We start from the raw sequence: 20,041 nt of genomic DNA, 5'->3' as shown, positions 1-20,041 counted from the left end.
TATCTCAGAGTGATTCAATAATAAAAAAAAGTAAGTTTAAGTGAGTAATTCTGTCCCCACCAATGACAATGACCGACTATCTTCGAGTAAATTCCCAATTTGGGGTGTTGGCATTTCCTTTGCCCTGAAGTGCTCTTCTCTCAGGTGGTCACATGGTCCATCCGCTCCTTCTCACAGAGGGCTTTTCTCTAAAAATCACTTTGCTTTGAGACCACATTTCTTTATAATTTGAAACGTAGCACTTCCTTTAAAGTTACTTAAGCTCTTCCATCTGCTTTTATCCTCTCTTGTTTTGTGACTGAATTTATCTGATATAGTTATTATAGAGCTCTCCCATGATAACATAAGCACTGTGAAGAGAAATATTTTAGTCCATTTTGTTTAGTGTTAAACTCCAGCTCCTAAAAAGTACATAGCATATAATCAACACTCAGTAACATATTTTAGAAGTGGTTGAACATGCATAAGACATTTGACAAAGGATCTGGTCATTTCCTTCAGTCTATTTCATTGGCTGTTTTTTCTTTTTAATTTATTTTTTATTCTTTTTTTTAGTTTATTGAATCACCATGTGGAAAGTTACAAAGTTCTCAGGCTTATGTCTCAGTTATACAATGCTCAAACACCTGTCCCTTCACCAGTGCCCATATTCTACCACCAAAAACCCCAGTATACCTCCCACCCCCATCCCCACCCCCGCCTGCGTAACTGATAAATTTCACTTCATTTTTCTCTTTACCTTGATTACATTCCATATTTCAACACAAAACTCACTATTGTTGTTGGAGTTCCCCCCCAAAAAATAGCCCTACTGAGAAGGAAGCATTTGATAATTAGTTTTCCATTGCTGAGAATGAAAAGATATGTAGTCGTGTGGCTGCACGGTTTAGGATTTCTGTATTTTAGTAATTAAGTCCAGGGAGATTTATGTTAGAAATTGCATCATTTCCCTTCCTGGGGCAGCATGGGGCAATGGCTTAGTTCACAGTCTAGAGACATGGCTGCAAGCACTTACTGGGACCAAAAGTAGTCTAGCTGGCCTCTGGATCTTTGTTGATCAGCAGCAAAGTGGCCACACAAAAGTGTGGCCACCCGGGTCAAATCTCGGCAGAGCTCGAGCTGGTATTGGCCCCGGCCCGAGACTGCCCAAGCATCCCGCTGTTTCAGGTTCATAACACATTTTATTTTTTTCCTCCTTCCCATGTCACCAAGTTCATACCTGCTTAGTAGTCCTCATAATATGGGGACACCATGCCTCTTCTCCCCTAAAAGGGAAAAAAATCCGAGAAAGAAGGATATTAAGGATATTTTTCCTCCTCGGCCCGCGTGTGGGTATGGCTTAGTACACAGTCTAGAGACATGTCTGCAAGCACTTGCTGGGACCGAAAGTAGTCTAGCTGGCCTCCGGATCCTGGTAGATCAGCAGCAAAGAGGCCGCACAAAAGTGTGGCCACCCAGGTCAAATCTCAGTGGAGCGTGAGCTGGTATCAGCCAGGCACGAGACTGCCCTTAATTTTTAAAAAATATATTTGTTTGTTTTTAAGTTATAGTTTTGGCCACACCATGTGGTACTCAGGGCTTACTCCTGGCTCTGTACTCAGGAATAGTCCTGGCAACCTCATGGTCCATATGGTAATGCCAGTGATTGAACTCAGGCAGTTACCTGCAAGAGAAAGTACCCTACCACTCTATTATCTCTCTGCCCTCTCTAGTTCTTTTAATATGGTTATGTGATACTGTCTTAATCTATGCATTTGTAATAATGCTGCTTTCTGGTGGAATCTAGCCTTTTTAGAATCTGGAATTCGGTGTTCTCTCTCTCTCTCTCTCTCTCTCTCTCTCTCTCTCTCTCTCTCTTTCTCTCTGTCTCTCTGTCTCTCTCTTGCAGTTTAAGTAGTGTATTTACAGAAATATTCACACAATTATGCCTTTGATTCAGTTACTGCAGTTCACCACCAGGAAAGTATCTAAGAGATTATAAATTAGCACAAGCCACTTCCAGTTTAATTCATAATTCCATTGTCCCCACTCTCTAAACCCCTTAGTTTAGTAATCTAAGTTTTGTGATACAAGGACAAAGACTCATCATCATTCAGTATTGCCCTTTGCCTAGTTCTGTCTCCCACACTCACAGAAAAGTGACATTACATGGTATCAGATCTCACATCTTCTCCCTCTGAATTATTTCACTTATTCACTTCTCATTTATTAAATATGATTTGTCCAGAATAATTTCCTCTTCTATGTCAATTTAGAATTATCCTGTCTAACTTATGAAAAATATCACAATTCTTTGATTCAGTTTGCATTCTTCCTATAATATGTTTGAAATCAATAGACATTTTTATTACTTTTAATATTTCAATCCATATCTATAAGATAGTTCTTAATGCCTTTTACCATATCCAAAATTCTTTTCATTAGGTTCTACACTTTTAATCCTATAAACATAGTTATTTGTAGATTTTTCAATTTATTGAAAATGTTTATCTTTAAATATTAATGCTATTCTAAATATTAAAATATGAATTTTAATAAAGGTAAATATTTGAAGTGAGATATAATTGAGATTCATAAACTGTTTCCTGAATTCATGAGATCTCCTATTCAGAGAAAATCTCACCCTTATTCAGTTAGGAATAGATCTTTCTCTCACATCATTTTATGTCTGTTTTTCACAGATATACAAAGCATTTACACTTTGAAAATAAAAGTAATAATCATTATGCTATACATTTCGATATTTTATATCCTAAAATCAGTTTTCTCCTGCATTGTTGCTTTTGTCATTCTTTAGACCTGCAGGAAATCATGTTTGTTACCAGGCATGTGTTTCTCCAACAGCTGTTTTTAGTGAGGCTCCACTATTATTACCACCCTTCACAACTGTACCCTCCATAAATAAAAGGTGGGGCTAGTCCAGAGCCCCCATATGTGCTGTCTCCAGCGGTGATGGTTTGAATCAGCATTCCTTTCCAGGCAGTTAAGCTCCATAAACAAAACAGGCTCTAAAAATGTTTGTTGATGACAATAATAGAATTTCAGTGTTTGAATCCTAAAAGATTAATGGGAAAAGCCCCAATAATATTATCAAACATCTTTCCTAGTTACCATGAACTTCATTGCTATCAAATAATACTTTCCCTCATAATTTTTGTCACTTTTCAAATTATCTAATAGAATAGAAAGTGTTTTTTTAAATTTTTTATTAGTGAATCACCATGAGGTACAATTATAGACTTAGAAACTTTCATGCTTGCATTTCAATCATACAATGGTCGAGTGACCATCCCTCCACCACTGCCCATTCTCCACACAAATGGTCCCAGCATCCCTTACCCCACTTCCACCTCATCCTCCCCCACCCCTACCCCATACTTCCCCCACCCAACCCTGCCTCTGTGGCAGGGTGTTCCCTTTTGCTTTCTCTCTCTTTTTGGGTATTGTGGTTTGCAGTAGAGGTATTAAGTGGCCATCATGTTCGGTGTATAATCTACAGAAAATGTTTTTCTTGATGGGGAAAGGGGCTGGGTTTTTTTGACCACATCCGAAGGTCCTCTGGTGCTATTAGGGTCACTCCTGGTGGTGCTCAGGGGATTATACAAGCGCTCTCTGCTCTAAACTATCTCTCCAGCCCCAGCATAGGAAGTCTTAAAATATGTTTAACATATATTATTCAGGATAACTTGAAGCAACAGAATCAACCAAAAATGTTTTCATCTATTATTTTTCTATAACTTAATACAAATTTTTTTCCAATGATATATAATTTTAACTCTCAAATTCTTTTTAATTTTTATAAAGACAGAGGGCTATAGAGATAGCACAGCAGGTAGGGCATTTGCCTTGCATGTAGCCGACCCAGGTTCGAATTTTCCGCCCCTCCCAGAGAGCCTGGCAAGCTACTGAGAGTATCTCACCCACAAGGTAGAGCCTGGCAAGCTACCGATGGCATATGCTATATGCCAAATACAGTAACAACAAGCCTCACAATGGAGATGCTACTGGTGCCTGCTCAAGCAAATTGATGCACAATGGGATGACAGTGATACAGTGATGACAAAATATTCATTTAGCAGAGACTCTGATAAAGAAGAAGCTCATTAAACTACTGTGAGTCAGAAGAAGAACAAATACTAGATGATGTCACTTATCTGTGGCATATTTAAAAACAGGACAAGGAAATGCAAGGTATCAAGTATTGGGGCGAGGGGCGGGGGGTAAACCTAGATTACCCTGGATACTAGATTATAGAAATGAGAAGGACAAGAATGAAAAGAAATCATGGGGATTTGTAAAAAGAGGTATACAGAAGGTAATAAGGTAAACAGGAGACCCCCAACTACAATAATCAAACTTAAAAATGTGCCTTTTAATAAGGCATTCTGGAGAGTGGGAGGGAACCCAGGGCATTGGTAGAGGGAAGGTCACACTACAGGAGGGATTGGAGTTGGAACATTATATGCTTGAAACTCCATTATGACTTCCTCTGACAATAATGGTACCTTTATTTAAAAAAATACAGTTAAAGAGGTAAACTACAAAGATAAGTTTACGGAGAAAAACACTTGGAATGTGAAAATAACCTTTCTCCCAATTTAAAGTATTATTGTTTCCGTTGCCAAAAACAATTAGCTTATACCTTGCTTTCCCCCATAATTTTCTTTCATGACAATATTCATAAAGTTCTACTAGTATTAATAAGCATTCACAACTTTATGAATAATTATGAAATTATCTCTCTATATATATCTGTTCCCCACTGGTCTTTACTTTCCTGAGACCAAGGATTTATCTTATTTTTTTTAACTCCAAGTTCAGTCACAGTGTCTCTTATCTAGAGCGTTTGTTCTTAACCACCAGTTCACAGACCAATGCCTGTTGGCAGGTGTAAAAGGTTGAAAACTACTGATTTATCACCTTGGTTATAACTGCCTGTCCATAGAACAGTAAGTAGGACGGTTGCCAGCCTGCAGGTATAAAAAGGATGAACATTGGTATAGAACATAGACCATTTTAAGGCATTCAAGAGGATGATAATAGCACTCTCAGTATAGTTTCATAATTGCACAGACATTGGTCTGTGTCATCATACCTTTCTTCTTTCTCTGATTTCTTTTACGTGCTAGTGTTTGACTCCTGGAAGTGCTCAAGGAACTATATTTGGTGCCAGGGACTGAACCCGGGTTGGGTGCATGAAGGCATGCACGTACCCGCTGTATTATCTCTCTGACCTTTCCAAATATCACTTCTTCTGTCTCATTTCTTGGACATTTTCTCTCTGCAATCCCTCAGGAATGTCTTGGCAGTACCCTCTCTTTTAACGTCTCTCAAACGTTTATTCTGAAACATCCAATCCTGTCTTCAGTCACACCAAGAATCATTAAATTTATAACTTCAACCCAGAACACACATTTTACGCCCCTGAGATTTATTTCTAATTTGCCACATTCTCATATATAAAACCTATTAGCACATGCAATTTAATATGCTCTCAATAATTGAATGATTAATTCCCTTACCACCCATGCACTTAACTACATATTTTCTGAAATTTGCCATTCCTCCTTTATTCAGGTAGTGTTTATCATTGACCCTCTCCATTCAGTTACCCAAAAGAGAAGAACTAGTCTCCCTTTGCTTAATTTTAAATAAGTAGATAGTGCCGACATAAAAGTCTGTCCCCTGAGAATCTCCCAAATTCTCTCTCGATCTCTTAGTTGCTGCTGGCTAAATGATGACATATATTTCTAGCTGGTCTATAGCAGTGGTTCCATCATTTGTGTTTTCAAATTGACTAATTACCTTTAGGTACTTGGTTAAATTCTTTCTGTTTACAGATACAGATATTATCATAAGTACTATTGAGCTGAACACTTCCTTATAGATACATGGTTCAAACAGTAAAAGTCCAAATTTATTGACCTAGCATATACATTAGGTTAGTACCCCAGCTTCCTTTGTCATTTTTATCTCTCCCACTATGTTCTACATTCATGTCTAAATTTGAAATGTTTACTGATATCACATCATTTTATTCCTTTCTATGAGTAGTTTCTCTGGTAATTGTCTCAGAAAAATTACAAAATCATGAAATTATTTTGTCTAAGTAGTTTTAACTCACTAAACAACATTATCACCCATTTAACATCCCTGGGATACCCCTAAACTGAGTATGCCCTCCTGTGCTCTATATGCATTTTACTTACAACTTTATTTCAGTAGCACTATAGCACTGTCGTCCCATTGTTCATCAATTTGCTAGAGCAGGCACCCGTAAGTCTCCATTGTGAAACTTGTTACTGTTTTTGGCATATCGAATACCCTATGGGTAGCTTGCCAGGCTCTCCATACGGGTAAGATACTCTAGGTAGCTTGCTGAGTTCTCTGAGAGGGACGGAGGAATCGTGTTTCAGTACTTTCTAATAAAAACTATAATTTTTATATTTTTTCTAAGCTTCAATTTTCTATGTTCCTTTCCTGAAGTAAGATTATTCGTTTAATATTTTATTTAGCTACCAGTTAGAGTACATATTCTTCAGATAAACTCAGTGAATCTCAGGAGAATCTTATATTCACAGAAATGCCTTCTCTTTCATCAACATGAATCTAGCAAGCCTTTACTTGCTTCTTGAAAGCCAGCATAATTAGGTTATGTACTTAGCATCTTATGTTAAAATATTGTCAAATTAATAGATTGTCTCAATTTACTTTTACTCACTTTAATTTTTATTAAATATTAAGATTCTGTGATTTGCATAGTTATAAGTTGTGGGAGTACAATATTCCAACACGAAACCCACCAACAGTATAGAATTTCCTCCATCAATGTCCCCAGGTTCCCACTTACTCCCTGTCTGCCTCCTTTTGAAGCATATTTTTTTAAGTTTGGTCATTCTAATCTGGATCTCATGTTTGCAGAATTGCTGGCTTTGTATATATCCATACATGCTTAGATACATATGTACACACATATATGTATACATATATGATACATATATATATTAGATACATATATGTGTACATATATGTCCATACATACCACATATATACATATACATGTTTAGATACATATATACATGCTTAGATACAATACATATATGTACATACATACCACATATATACATATACATGCTTAGACTACACCGCTATAACTCAGATGTGCTTGAGGCAATCAATACAGAATATTTAAATAATGCTGATTTTTAGATATGAGTTTGAGCATTGGAAATAGAATATGATAATCTTTTGCTTCCATTTAATTGCTCCTTCATATAGGTGATGTTATCTAAAAATCATTATGGATCCTGATCATCCCTGACTCTGTTACAATGTTTCATGTATGTTATTTCATTTAGCTTAATTTCAGTACTCTTTCCCAAGGTCAAACTTTAGTAGGATATTTCTCCAGAGTATAAATCCAAATTTGTCCCCCATGAGATTTGAATTCTAGGTTACATATTATGCACACCAATTTCACTTCTCAATTTTTGAATATTCAGCTACCTCCTCGCTACTTTTTGAATCATATTTTTTTCTTTGTTTTATTCCTGTGTGGATTTATATGATAAAGTGCAATTGGTTATAGGAATAAGATCTTGCCAAATTGTGTCATGCAGTTTATGGTCTTTTTCCTGTTTAATGTTTTGGAATTGTTTGAAATTTAGCTTAGCAGCCTGACACTTGATCTCAGATATGTTTTTGTTAAGAGTTAACATTGCTATCCCAGAAGTACTCAGGCAGAATTCTTTGCCAGGTAATTAGCAGACATCTTTACACTAGTTTTTTCCTTGTGGTTGCTTTTGAAAATGTTTGCTTTTCTTTAGCCAAGAATTCTTTATGAAGTGAAAATTGCTACCAAGAAAGTTCTGGAGAAATGCTTTAAATACAAAATAAATTCAGAATTAGAGGAAGGATAAAATAAATGGCCATGCATTATTTTCACATATTCCAAGAAGTGCGGGGGTGGTGGGAAGGAGGGAAGCAGCTCTTGTAAGCTCTTGTAAGAGTTCCCAGAAGGCTTCAGAGGAAGCAACAAGATCTTAAATCATGTTCTTGATGTTAAAATACAGTTTAAAAATGATGACTAAAGTGAGTTGTTTTTCTGATCAAATGTTAATAGTGATGATTCTTTATATCTGCATATTATAGTTTATTTATGTAAGACAGCAGATATTTTGCAAGCGTAGATATTTAAAAACTGAAGTTAATTGTCTTTATATTTGATACTTAAAATACACTTGCAGATGTCTTTATCATCAAAGAGACAAAGATCATAAAAATGCAAAATAGAGGTAAGCTGTAAAAGACTTGACCTGTTTTTGTCACCAACAGATAGTTTTAAATAAAACTTGCAGGAAGTCAGGTGGTGGATGGAAGTGCCCATATAAAGACAGTAGAGAAAAAGATCAGGTCAGAGCCTTGGAGGTCTGCAAAGTATAATGAGTGAATATGGCAGAAACCATGTAATAAGCGGAGATAAAACATGAGAATCATTAAGTAGAATAAAATGAATTTTACAAGTTAGAAACACATTTTTATAGGAAAGGGGATAAAAGGAAACAAAAAGTGTGGGTTTTATATAGGAGTTGGAAATAGAAACTTTCAAGTCAGTTATGGATAATGTGAAACAGAAATGTCATTTCTCGGTGCTAAAATACTCTTTATAAGTAATCTAATCATTGCAGTATTGTAGCTATCAAAAAGTAAATCTAATCTATGTTATTAACCTGCCTACAGACAAAAATACTGGAAGTTAGTAAACAATGCATTTGAACAATGATAGAGATCAGGGAGACAGTACTTGTAGCAGGACATGTATTTAGCAGGTACTAGGCCATGGGTTTGATTCCTTAAACTGCTGTGGCTGAATGTAGCACCAGTGGCGCCTGAACACCACCAGGCCAAAGCAGCACTATATCATGAGTCAACACAACAGGACTGAGTAATGCGGGGACCCACCTCACCCTCCTTCCCTACCTCCACTGAGTGTGACCCCTATTGAAAAAGAATCAATAACAAACAATAATAGTGGTGCTCATCAGTTCTTAAATTTTAGAGTTATACTCAAACAAAGCCTAGAACAATGTCTTCTTATTTATTACCAAACATTTCCTGAGAGTTTTGCAACACTTACACATGAAAGTATAGTTAAGAGGACTTGGAAATTGAAGATGTAAGCAAAGTGAAAGCCATCAAGCAGAGAATGTGAGATCCTGGCTCAAGTTAATGAAATGAACTAATAAAGTCAACAGATATTATATGTCATTATAAAATAATAGATTATTTAAATTTATAAAGCATTGAGAGTTTTACAGACACATATGGCAATGAAGATAGTACAATAGCATGTGTCACATTCTCAACATTATTAATGTCTATACCTATAAAAACATCAGCAAGCTACATAGTCAAATTGTGGAAAACATAATTAACATTTCAAGCATTTTTTTCTGGGCTGGGAAAGTTAGAGTGATGGGTTTCCTTTTTCATTAAAAGCTCTTTTATAGTGTTTGATTTGTTACCATGTGTGTATTATTTGAAAAACAAGAAGACAAATGAAGTCATAGCACATTATATTCCAAACGTCTCTATGCAAGAAGAGTTGAAGTGACAAAAAATACAAAGTGTACTAGGAGATACATCAGTGGTTTTCTATGGGTTTGCTCATGGTAATTAATGTGCGATTCGTAAACTCCTTCAGTCCATGTGAAGGGTGATTTAAGTGGTGTTAGTTTATATATTAATTTTCTCTCATGCTGTGTTCTAGTTCAGTGTTTTTCAGTCTTTTTTTAGCCGAGGACGAGCACTGCTCCCTAAACCAGTGATTGGAAATCCCTGCTTTAATTCATCCTGTAAGCTACCAGTAGTTTGATAGCATTTTATTTGGGAATCCACTTATTTTTGTATATTTCTGTTAGTCACCAAACATATTTAAAATAAACCAGAACATGATAATTCAAAAGATATTCTAGTATTGAGTTATCTTTGCTTTGTGTGCAGTTCATTAACATATCTGAGTATCAGAGACTTTCAGCTTCATTACTATTTGATATCCCACAATTGAGAACACTTTGCTGACTGTTTGATCTTTATTATATCTTATTCAAACTTATCTTCTTTAAAAAAATATTGAGGTTTGTGGTTTATAGTACTATTAGTGTTGGCTTCTTATACACATATTTCCAACACCACACCCATCACTAGAGTATACACACCTCCCTCCCGCAAAGACCCAAATGTCTTTTTCTTTCAAATACCCTAATTCAAACTTCTGACTGTAGTAAAACTTTATATTAACTATGTAACTTTAATCCTTAGGAAAGATCATTAAACGAGTAACAGAAAATGGAGAAATGACACAGTGCCTTAGCAATACTCTGGGGATGAAAATAGCCCATAATTTAATGAAAAAACAAGTGAATGTTCGAAATACTTTATAATAGCCTTTTTTATTTCATGTAATTCTGGTTTCTTTTTAAAATTAGTTTTGTTTGGATTTTTATTTGTTTATTTGGGGTCAACCTCAGAAGTACTCAGAAGTATTCAGAAGTACTAAACTCCTGACTCTGTGCTTAGGGTACATGCTTGGTTGTGCTCTTGTAACCAAATGTAGTGCCAGGAATCAGACTTGGATTTGCCACATACAAGTAAATACTTTTACCTTCTGTAATATTTCTCTGATCCCTATGAAATTTTTTAATTGTGTTTTTTGAACAAAGTAGGTTTGGTTTTGCCTGGAATTTGCCAATTCCTTTGAAACCTTCATTGGATCTAGTTTTGGATAAAATTTAACAGGTTTTTGAGCTATTACACATGTTTGAGGGCTGTGAGCTGTAGTAAGAAAACAAGATTTTAAGACATTTTTTATTTAAATCTTGGAGTAGTGTATAGTATTTGGGTTATCATGACAAATTATTTATTAGAAATTTCTTAGCTTACTTTTCTGCAAAGGTAGGAAATCTTGTTCTTTATGAGATTGTTAAGCATTATTTGTGGAAGATACTAGAATTTTGGAAACATCTAGTGAAATCATTTTAATCACAGGAAGTTGGTTCTTTACTCAGGTTTTGACCAGTACTGCTTAGCAATTCCCCATTGCATTTTTGAAACACTGAACAAATTTTCCCTATGTTGGGGTTCTGACTCTGTACCTCTAACAAGCTCCCCCATGATTTCCTGTATACAGCTAGAGTTGAGGATGATTGGCTTAAATATGTGGTAAGAATCTTAAGGCCAATCATTATTTTTATTTTAAAACATGTAAGAAGTATAGAATATTTTGGTCCCAAATCACAATAAGCTGTAGATGACAATGCAGTTTTATAAAATTGAGTGGTGTGGCTGCAATTTTCTACCATATTTCCTTATTTATTTGATATTTGGCAAAATTGACTATTTTTACATATCTAATTACTTTCTTCAGCACTAAAACTTCCTTGATCACATTTTAACATTAGTTTTTACTTATGAACAAAATTATCACATTTTTAATTATTTGTCAAAGATATTATAAACAGAATATTTGGATAGTGGGCAATAGATGATACAATGCTGGACTATATAGGATGTTGTGGGAACCTAGGAAAGGGATATTTAGCTTTTACCTACTGAGGAACTAGAGGGAAAAATAACAATTGGAAAGATAGGAAGAAGTGATGCATATAACATATAACTAATCAAAATTGAAGAAAGAAAAGAATCTTAAAATAGATAAGGAGAAAACATATTGTGAAAAGTATTGCTAGCAAATTTGTTTAAATGCAGAGAAATAGGTGAGCAAAGAAAAATAGCATGATTCCAAAGATATGGGTCCCGGATTAGTTTGTGGAAAACAGTATGTCAAAATAAAATGCCCCATTCGGCTTTAATTCTATATAACTAACTAAGGTAACAGCTAGCTGAGCCCCTTTGAAGATGCAGAGAAAAATATGTGCCAATGCTAATAAAAGAATATCTTAATGCAAGAAGAAATAGAGCATTACAAAAATATGTGTGTATAATACACAAATAGATGATAAATTAACAGATGAGAGGTAGAAAGATAAACACATTTGTATTTTGGAAATAAAAGGACATGGAAACAAGCAATACTATTGTCATTGTTGTATGCTCAATTCCATGTACTTTTTTTATATTTCAATTTTTATGCGAAAAAATTATCACATGACAACCAAATTACAGACATGTAAGAGAGTCATTCCATAGTACTTAATAACTCTGACATTCATTATGTGATGATTGATACACAGAAATAAATATACAAAGGGATCAAAAGTACCAAACATATGAGTCAGAGAGATAGTACAGAGGGTCAGGTGTTTACCTTGAATGCATCCAACCCAGGTTCTATCCCCAGTACCCCATATGGTCCCCATATCCACACCAGGAGTGATCATTGAGCACAGAGTCAGAAGTAAGCCCTGAACACCATCAGGTGTATTCAATAAGTGAATGGACTCTCTCACCAATGTGCAATCGGTGGCCATGAGCCACTTCCCAACCTCAGCCTGCAGCCACCACCAACAGATGCATGAAGCAGGTAACCAGAGCACAAAGAAGTTAAAGATATACACAGAGAAATGGGAGTGCCTGGGGAGTACTGAGATGGGTGTAACCCCATAAACCTAAACTCCCTGTGGCAAGGGAGAAAGAACAAACCAATGTTATTCTACAATCTGGTATAGCCCTAAAACAAATAAACACAAAACATAAAGTCCTATGTGAAAGTGTTTTCTAGTTTAACCAAAGAATTAAAGTCAAGTCAATCATTTACATAGTTCCAACCAATGTACCATTGGATGTTTTCTGTAGATCTTATAGCTTTTATTTTGTAATATGTTAAAATATATCTATTATTTTATGACTACTCAAAATCAGTACTACTTTTTAAATTATACTTTTTTCATTTCTCTGCATATTTATTTGAACTTGTTTTTTGGGGATTGCAAAATCTTTTAGAATTATAAAATTCTTCGACACTAAAATTTATCATGTTAGGGGGATTATGATAAGAAGTGATCTTGATGATTCATTGACTAAAGTCACTCTACAAGAAATCTGATTTTAATTTATTTTTTTTTAGCCAAGAATTCTTTTTTTTTCTTTTTTTTTTCTTTTTGGGTCACACCCAGCGATGCTCAGGGGTTACTCCTGGCTTTGCACTCAGGAATTACTCCTGGCAGTGCTTGGGGGACCATCTGGGATGCCGGGGATCGAACCCGGGTCGGCCGCGTGCAAGGCAAACGCCCTACCCGCTGTGCTATCGCTCCGGCCCCCTTAGCCAAGAATTCTTAAGCTTAGTGCCTGATAAAATTTTACATTGGTCTCTAGATTTTTATATTATCCTTCCATTTATTATGGGTTGAATTATGATTATTCCCTTTCTACCTCCCTGCTATACTGAAATACTAACCCACATCATATCAGAACATTAGCTTATTTGGTAATAAGCTCTTATACAAATAATAATAAAATGGACTAATAACAGTGGTCCTTAATCTAATACACCTGCATACTTGAAAAATGGTGAAATTAGGACACAGACAAACACCAGGCCTTAAACTGGAAGAATGTAAGAATGATGCATCTGCTAGCTCAAGATTGTTGTCAAACCCCAGAAACTGAAAAAAAAAAAATAGCAGGAAAGGATTCTCCTTAGAGCTTTTAGAAAAACATTATTTTGCCAAAATTGATTCCCCAGAACTATGACATAAATGAATTTCTGTTATTTTACAATAACAAATTTGTGGAACATTGTTGTAATACCCACTGAAAATTAATATGACATTTTAAAAACTTTTTGTTTGTCTATTTTTGGTCTACATTCTGTGATGCTCAAATTTCTCACTGGCTCTGTGCTCACTCCACGTGGTTTCTGAATATTGCTCTGTGTACTGTATGTGGTACCTAGAATTAAACTGGATTTGGCCTAGAGCGATAGCACAGTGGTAGGGCATTTGCCTTGCATGTGGCCAACCTGGGCTTGGTTCTTCCATCCCTCTCGGAGAGCCCGGCAAACTACGGAGAGGATCTAGCCCACACTCAGAGCCTGGCAAGCTACCCATGGCATGTTCATTATGGGATATGGACCAGTGTCTGTGATGTGAGATGATATCTCATTGTTGTTTTGATCTGCATATCCCTGATGACTAGTGCTGTAGAGCATTTCTCATGTGCCTTTTAGCCATTCGATTTCTTCTTTGAGGAAGTTTCTTTCATTTGATCACCCAATTTTTGATGGGGTTGGATGTTTTCTTCTTGTGGAGTTTAACTCTTTTCTATTGGCTAGGAAAAATATTCTTACAGAAAAAGAAGATCTATCAGTGAAATGAAATCACCTTATTTCGACTATTTACCCCTTCAACAATTCTGCCATGCTATAATATTTCTCATTTTTATAATAAGAATTTTGATAAAGATGGCATGGTTTGAGCACTCCTTGTATATAATTAAAGGAGACAGAACCAAGAGGGGAAGCAAGGCAGAGGGTGAATACAAGTAAAAGTTAGTTCCTACCTCCCAAGATAACCATCACTGTCACTGTAGTCCCATTGTTCATGGATTTGCTCAAGCAGGCACCAGTAACGTCTCCATTGTGAGACTTGTTGTTACTGTTTTTGGCATATTGAATACACCATGGGTAGCTTGCCAGACTCTGCCTTGCAGGCAGGATACTCTCGGTAGCTTGCCGGGCTCTCCGAGAGGGACAGAGGAATCAAACCCGGATTGGCCGCATGCAAGGCAAACTCCTACCCGCTGCGCTATTGCTCCCTCCAGTCCCCAAAATACCATAAAGCAATGACTTCTAAAGTTGTGTTGAGGGTTGAGCCTCCATAACTTAGAAATTGTTTTGGTAAGGATTCTGTGTTTCTACTTAGTTTCCAGTCCATAAGCATTCCTTGACAGGGTCATAATGCATTAGCTGAGTGTGATATGCTTGAGTACATAAATGATTCTAAGAAAATAATGTCTTAAGAACCCCTTAAATTTATTCATCCTTTTCCTTGAACTTTCTTTGTTTCACTTTATTAGTCCACTCATAGAACATTAGGGAAAATAACCATGGTGGAAAGTCACTGGCAGTGAAATGTCTCGTATATTTGGACATATTCTAAGTACTTGGGGAGCATCCAAATGCTTTTGCTCATTTCAGGTTAAGCACTGGTTTTCTAAAGAAAATCAGCTTCTCCTAAACTGACTATTGGACAAATGCTATTAGACTTTGTCTAGAAAAGGTGCTTGATAGAAAAATAGTCTGATATTGGCACCTCGGTTGTTTATAGAAAACGTTCAACCATTTCCCTTGTGCTGTGATGACAATAGGTGATATATAAATTCTGCTTATGACTTAAAGTTTTAGATCCCATTCCTTGAGTTTATATACTATATTTTATCATGAGATCATTTCCAATATGCCTTCAACTAAACGTCTTTCATCCCTAATATTTAAGGTTTCCTTATGAGTCCAGGTTCTTACTGCAATTGTTCATGTCATTCCAACACAGATGCTACATTTTTATTATTAGGCTTCAATATGTTTCACTTTATTTAGCCACTCAATAAACAGGTGGTCAAGGCCTTTGAAAAATGGCAAGTAGAGGTCTATATGTTATTTCATCTTATAGTCTTTGACTATTGATGATTTATTTTATTGTTGGTCATTTATGGTTTGAACATTGTGTTCATACAGACAAAACTGTAGAAACTGCATTGTAATTATCTTAGTGGTCACACAAACCGGAGTTTATTTAGAAGTTTCAAGTTTAGGTTATAAAACCTCAATATATTTTCTGTTTTAATAGGTGATGCCAAATTTCTCTGTGCTTTTCCTGAATCCTTGTTGACAACAAATTTGTCATATTTGTTTTTGCCAAGTATATTCAAAAGATACCTTCCTGTTATTTTATATGATATTTTAAAAGTAACAAATGTATTTTACATTTTTATCGACCATTCATGTAGTTTCCTTTACAAATTATCTTTTTAAATATGTCTAACTATTTTTCTATTGGCATTTTGTCTTTCATATAGTGATTTTTATAGAGACCTCCCTTGTCATCAGATTACATATACTTTGACTGATTTATGTGTTGCAGACATCTATCCATATTTAAAAAATTTAAACATGCTATCATTTCTTTTGTTGTGTTAATGAAAACAAAAGATCTAGTAGAATATTTTAGTGTCAGAGTAACCTGGAATCAAATTGCAGTACTAGAAAGCCTAGCTAGGAATTTATAGTCCGGTTCATTTACACTTCTATACTTAAGCATTATTCTATGTAAAATAGTGGAGCGTACTGACTAGACAGGAACAAATTTAAGAGAATTCTCAAATACTGAAACTGTTCTAAATCTTTCTTTGGATTATTTAACATGGGAGTATGTACATGTTAAATCAACAAAGACTGCAAGTTATATGTGTGTACTTGTTTGCATTTAAGTTATACATCTAGTAAAGTCTAGAAATAGAACAAAAACAAGTGTTAAAAATGGCATTTTTCCCCTAATATGTGGCATTTTTCTCACATATAAGTGATTTAAATACAGATGTGACTACTTCATAGTCAATGAATTAATCCATTAGCTCTTCACTTAGTGTCACTTCATATTGTACGTTCACAAATACCAGACCCTGGATCTCATCAAGACAAAGAGAGGCAGGGAACAGAGTGAGCTGGGAGTCTGAGCTGGCTCTGCCACTTCCTGATTGTGTGATATTAAGTACAAAACCACGGTAGCCCCTTGGTAGTTGTTAGCATAGAAGTAATTAATGCTTATAAACATTAAACCACAGGATAAATATAAGTATAACCTTTAGAGTCTTTGCTACTGGGTATTGTACTTAGAAATGCCAGCTGACAGAGACAACTTTTATATTTCCGGACTTCTAAACTTCCTGCGATTTAAGTTTGTTTTCTTTGATTTAAAAACTGAAAGGGACAAAAAAAAAAAAGAAACAAATGTGTCTTTAAGAGCAGAAAATACAATAAATTCAGGGTTAAGCCCCATCCACATTTTTAAAAAAGTACTAACTTCCGAGGGAAGGGATCCTTGCTCGGCCCTTCTTTACCTGAGGCTGTCCCTTGTACACTCATTCACAAATCAATTTAGCAGAAAGCCCACAGGGGTGCTGAGAAAAGGCTTAGCTGAGATAGAAATGTAAAGATTCTTAAGCCTGAAATGGAGAAAAAACATATTCATTTGGTTTTAACTAAGGCCATTGGCTGAGTTTGAAATTGAATTTTAGTCTAGAGTTTGGGTAAGCATTTCAATCAGTAATGCACCATTCTTCACTTTTGTTTGTTCAGTAGTGGTGAAGGTAAGGTCGGGGTTATTGGATTTTATATATAAAATTCTGACTCAGAATACCCCAATGTAGAAGTTAAGTAAGCGGTTCTTAAAATAACACAAGGTGTTGCTTAGAATTATACTTAAAAAAAAATTCAGTTGTGTCCAGATTATGTAAAAGGTAAGGAGGTTTCTCTGGATCTAATTTTTTGTGCTGCAATATAGTTTTAGTTTAGTATCCTCAATTGTGTACTGTAGGGTCTGTATTTTATTCACATACATATGCATATTAATTTTATTTTCTCATATCACTATTAAATAAATTATATAATTGTATGCCTTAAAGTAGGATATTAAGTTTTAAAATGAACAAAAAACAAAACATTTTATTATATTATTTTAGCAAACATTTATTTAAAACAAATTTTGGAAGACAACCCAGAAAATTAATATTTTATTGTGTACTATGAGAGACCATACTTTATTATGTAGTACCAAAGTTTCTGCTAATTACTTATATAAAGAACCACTTTTTTTCTTACTTACACACATTGCTAATTGTGTGGACATTGCAAGAATACCTCCTAGTTAATAATATACATATATACAAAATGGTGTAGTTATTTTGACAAATTAGACTTAGTAAAAGAAATATGGAGTAACCAACATAAAAACCATTTTTTTGAACAGATGCTTGATTATAATGATAAATTATCATATGTTTAAACAAAGTGATCAAAGTGGGTATGTGTGTCTTGAGTGGGTAATAGATGCAACTTCTTTAATACTATACTGTATCAATTAACTAAACATTCAACAAAAGAATTATTGCGTATTTATAATTTACTTTTGCAAAATAGTTCATAAATAAGTTTACATATAGTTTACATATGCTTATCAGAGATATAAAATTGATTTAATTTCATTAATATAGGCATTAAAGTTAGATATTTTGAATGATAGATACTTATAATGATAAAATATAATTACTTTAGATACAATCCACTTTTAAAACAATTCAGTTAAATGTTTTTTAAAATGTACTCAGAGATAAAATTGTCTCTAAAGAATATGCTACTTTGCGTATGTTGGAATTCAGTTTTATAGATAAAGTGATCAGAACATCATTCAATTCAAACAAAAGAATTAAATCTAGAGAATATGCCACATTTGCATGAAGTGCCTCGTTTCAAAATACCTCCTACACAAATTTGAATTGAATACTATAACTGTTTCCCAGTTTTACTGAAAGACCAAAAGAATTTGCTGCTCACCTGTCTATGATAAAAACACAGTGACTACACAGCTTCAGAAAATCTTTGATATGAATTTATAGTTCATTTTTATTTCAAAATATTATTTTAAGGGGACCTCCGTATCTCTAAATGAGTTATAGGCATAATATCACTGATAATCCATTTATGCACAAACAGATATAGTGCAACATGATGAGGAAGCTACCTCTAAATCAATGACTTCTTTCTGCTTTTAATTTTTCTTCAGCTGCTAACTGAAAGGAAAATTACCCTCACTGTTCTTTGATATTGTTGTCATAGAAGTATTATGATGACATTTTTCAGTGACTAATAGAATTATATTGGGAAGAAGAATGAAGTTTATTGCTGCACTCCTGATTCACGAATTTGTGTTTCTGTTGGTTTTCTCAGGTTTTGTGCATTGTTCTCGTTGGTTGTATATAAATAGGGGTGAGATTATGTAAGATATATTTGGGAGCTAGGCATAATATGTATAAACTAGAGTAGCATACCATGGCATATATACTCAATAATAATCCAAGGAAAAGGAAAAGAGGTCATATTTTTTAATTAGTTTTAAATGTTTGGATTAAAATGCTAACAATAATTGAGCAATGATTTTACATTGTCTAGCAAGATTTGAAAATATTACAGAATTTAATGGACGGGTATGTTCACTAACTAGCAAATGGATAAACACTGTGCTGCAGACATATAAAGGGAAAATTCTCAGTACCAAAAAGAAAAAATGTATTAGTTAATGCAACAACATGGATAAATGTTAAAATTACTATATTGAATTTAATATTCCAAACACAAAATTACCAAATACTGTATGATTTCCTTTACATGGACTGTAATAGAAGGCAATAGAGGTCAAAAGCAATCTAGGAGTTTTAGAAGTTTGGATTAGTATGCAGAGATTGACCACAGAATTGCAATATAATTTTACCCTGGATTTTTGCATATTCAGAGACAAAGAAACAAATAATCAATATTTATTAAATGTTTAGTATGTCTTCCACTGACTATGCTAAGTATATATGATAAGTTATCAAGTTTAAATCTGATTGTAACCAGCTTGTATATAGACACATACAAGCATAGTTATTACACAAATACTCAGAAACAGTTGAAAACTTTTATCTGAATAACATTGAGATCAATAATGTGTAAGAACGGAAGTTGGTGCACAAAGATTATTGTTAGCCATACATTTTTAGTGTCACTTGTCTTGTCCTGAAGATAGGATAAAGATAACTGACGGTCTGGTTTAAACTCTGTGAACCTTGGGGGCCAGATAGTACAGTAGGCAGGGCACTTGCCTTGACATATTGTTGACATGGGTTCAATCCCCAGCATCACACACAGTTCCCCCAAGTACCACTCAGAATGATCCTTGAGCACAGAGCCAGGGGTAAGCCCCAAGAACATGAAGGTGTGGCCAAAGAACTAAAAACCAAACAAACTCTGTGGATATCAAATAATAAACTC

At 34.8% G+C, this 20,041-nt stretch overlaps 1 protein-coding gene across 2 annotated transcripts in view; it reads left to right on the top strand.

The window, feature by feature from the left end:
- LOC101546873 (zinc finger protein 385D) overlaps positions 1 to 20,041 on the top strand; it is a 340,402-nt gene that overhangs the window by 197,624 nt on the left and 122,737 nt on the right. The window lies entirely within an intron of this gene.

The sequence above is a fragment of the Sorex araneus genome, chromosome 4, assembly GCF_027595985.1.
Source record: "Sorex araneus isolate mSorAra2 chromosome 4, mSorAra2.pri, whole genome shotgun sequence".
NCBI classification, from domain to species: Eukaryota; Metazoa; Chordata; class Mammalia; order Eulipotyphla; family Soricidae; genus Sorex; species Sorex araneus.
The sequence above is the reverse complement of the archived record's forward strand: the minus strand, read 5'-3'. Positions and strand labels throughout refer to the sequence as shown.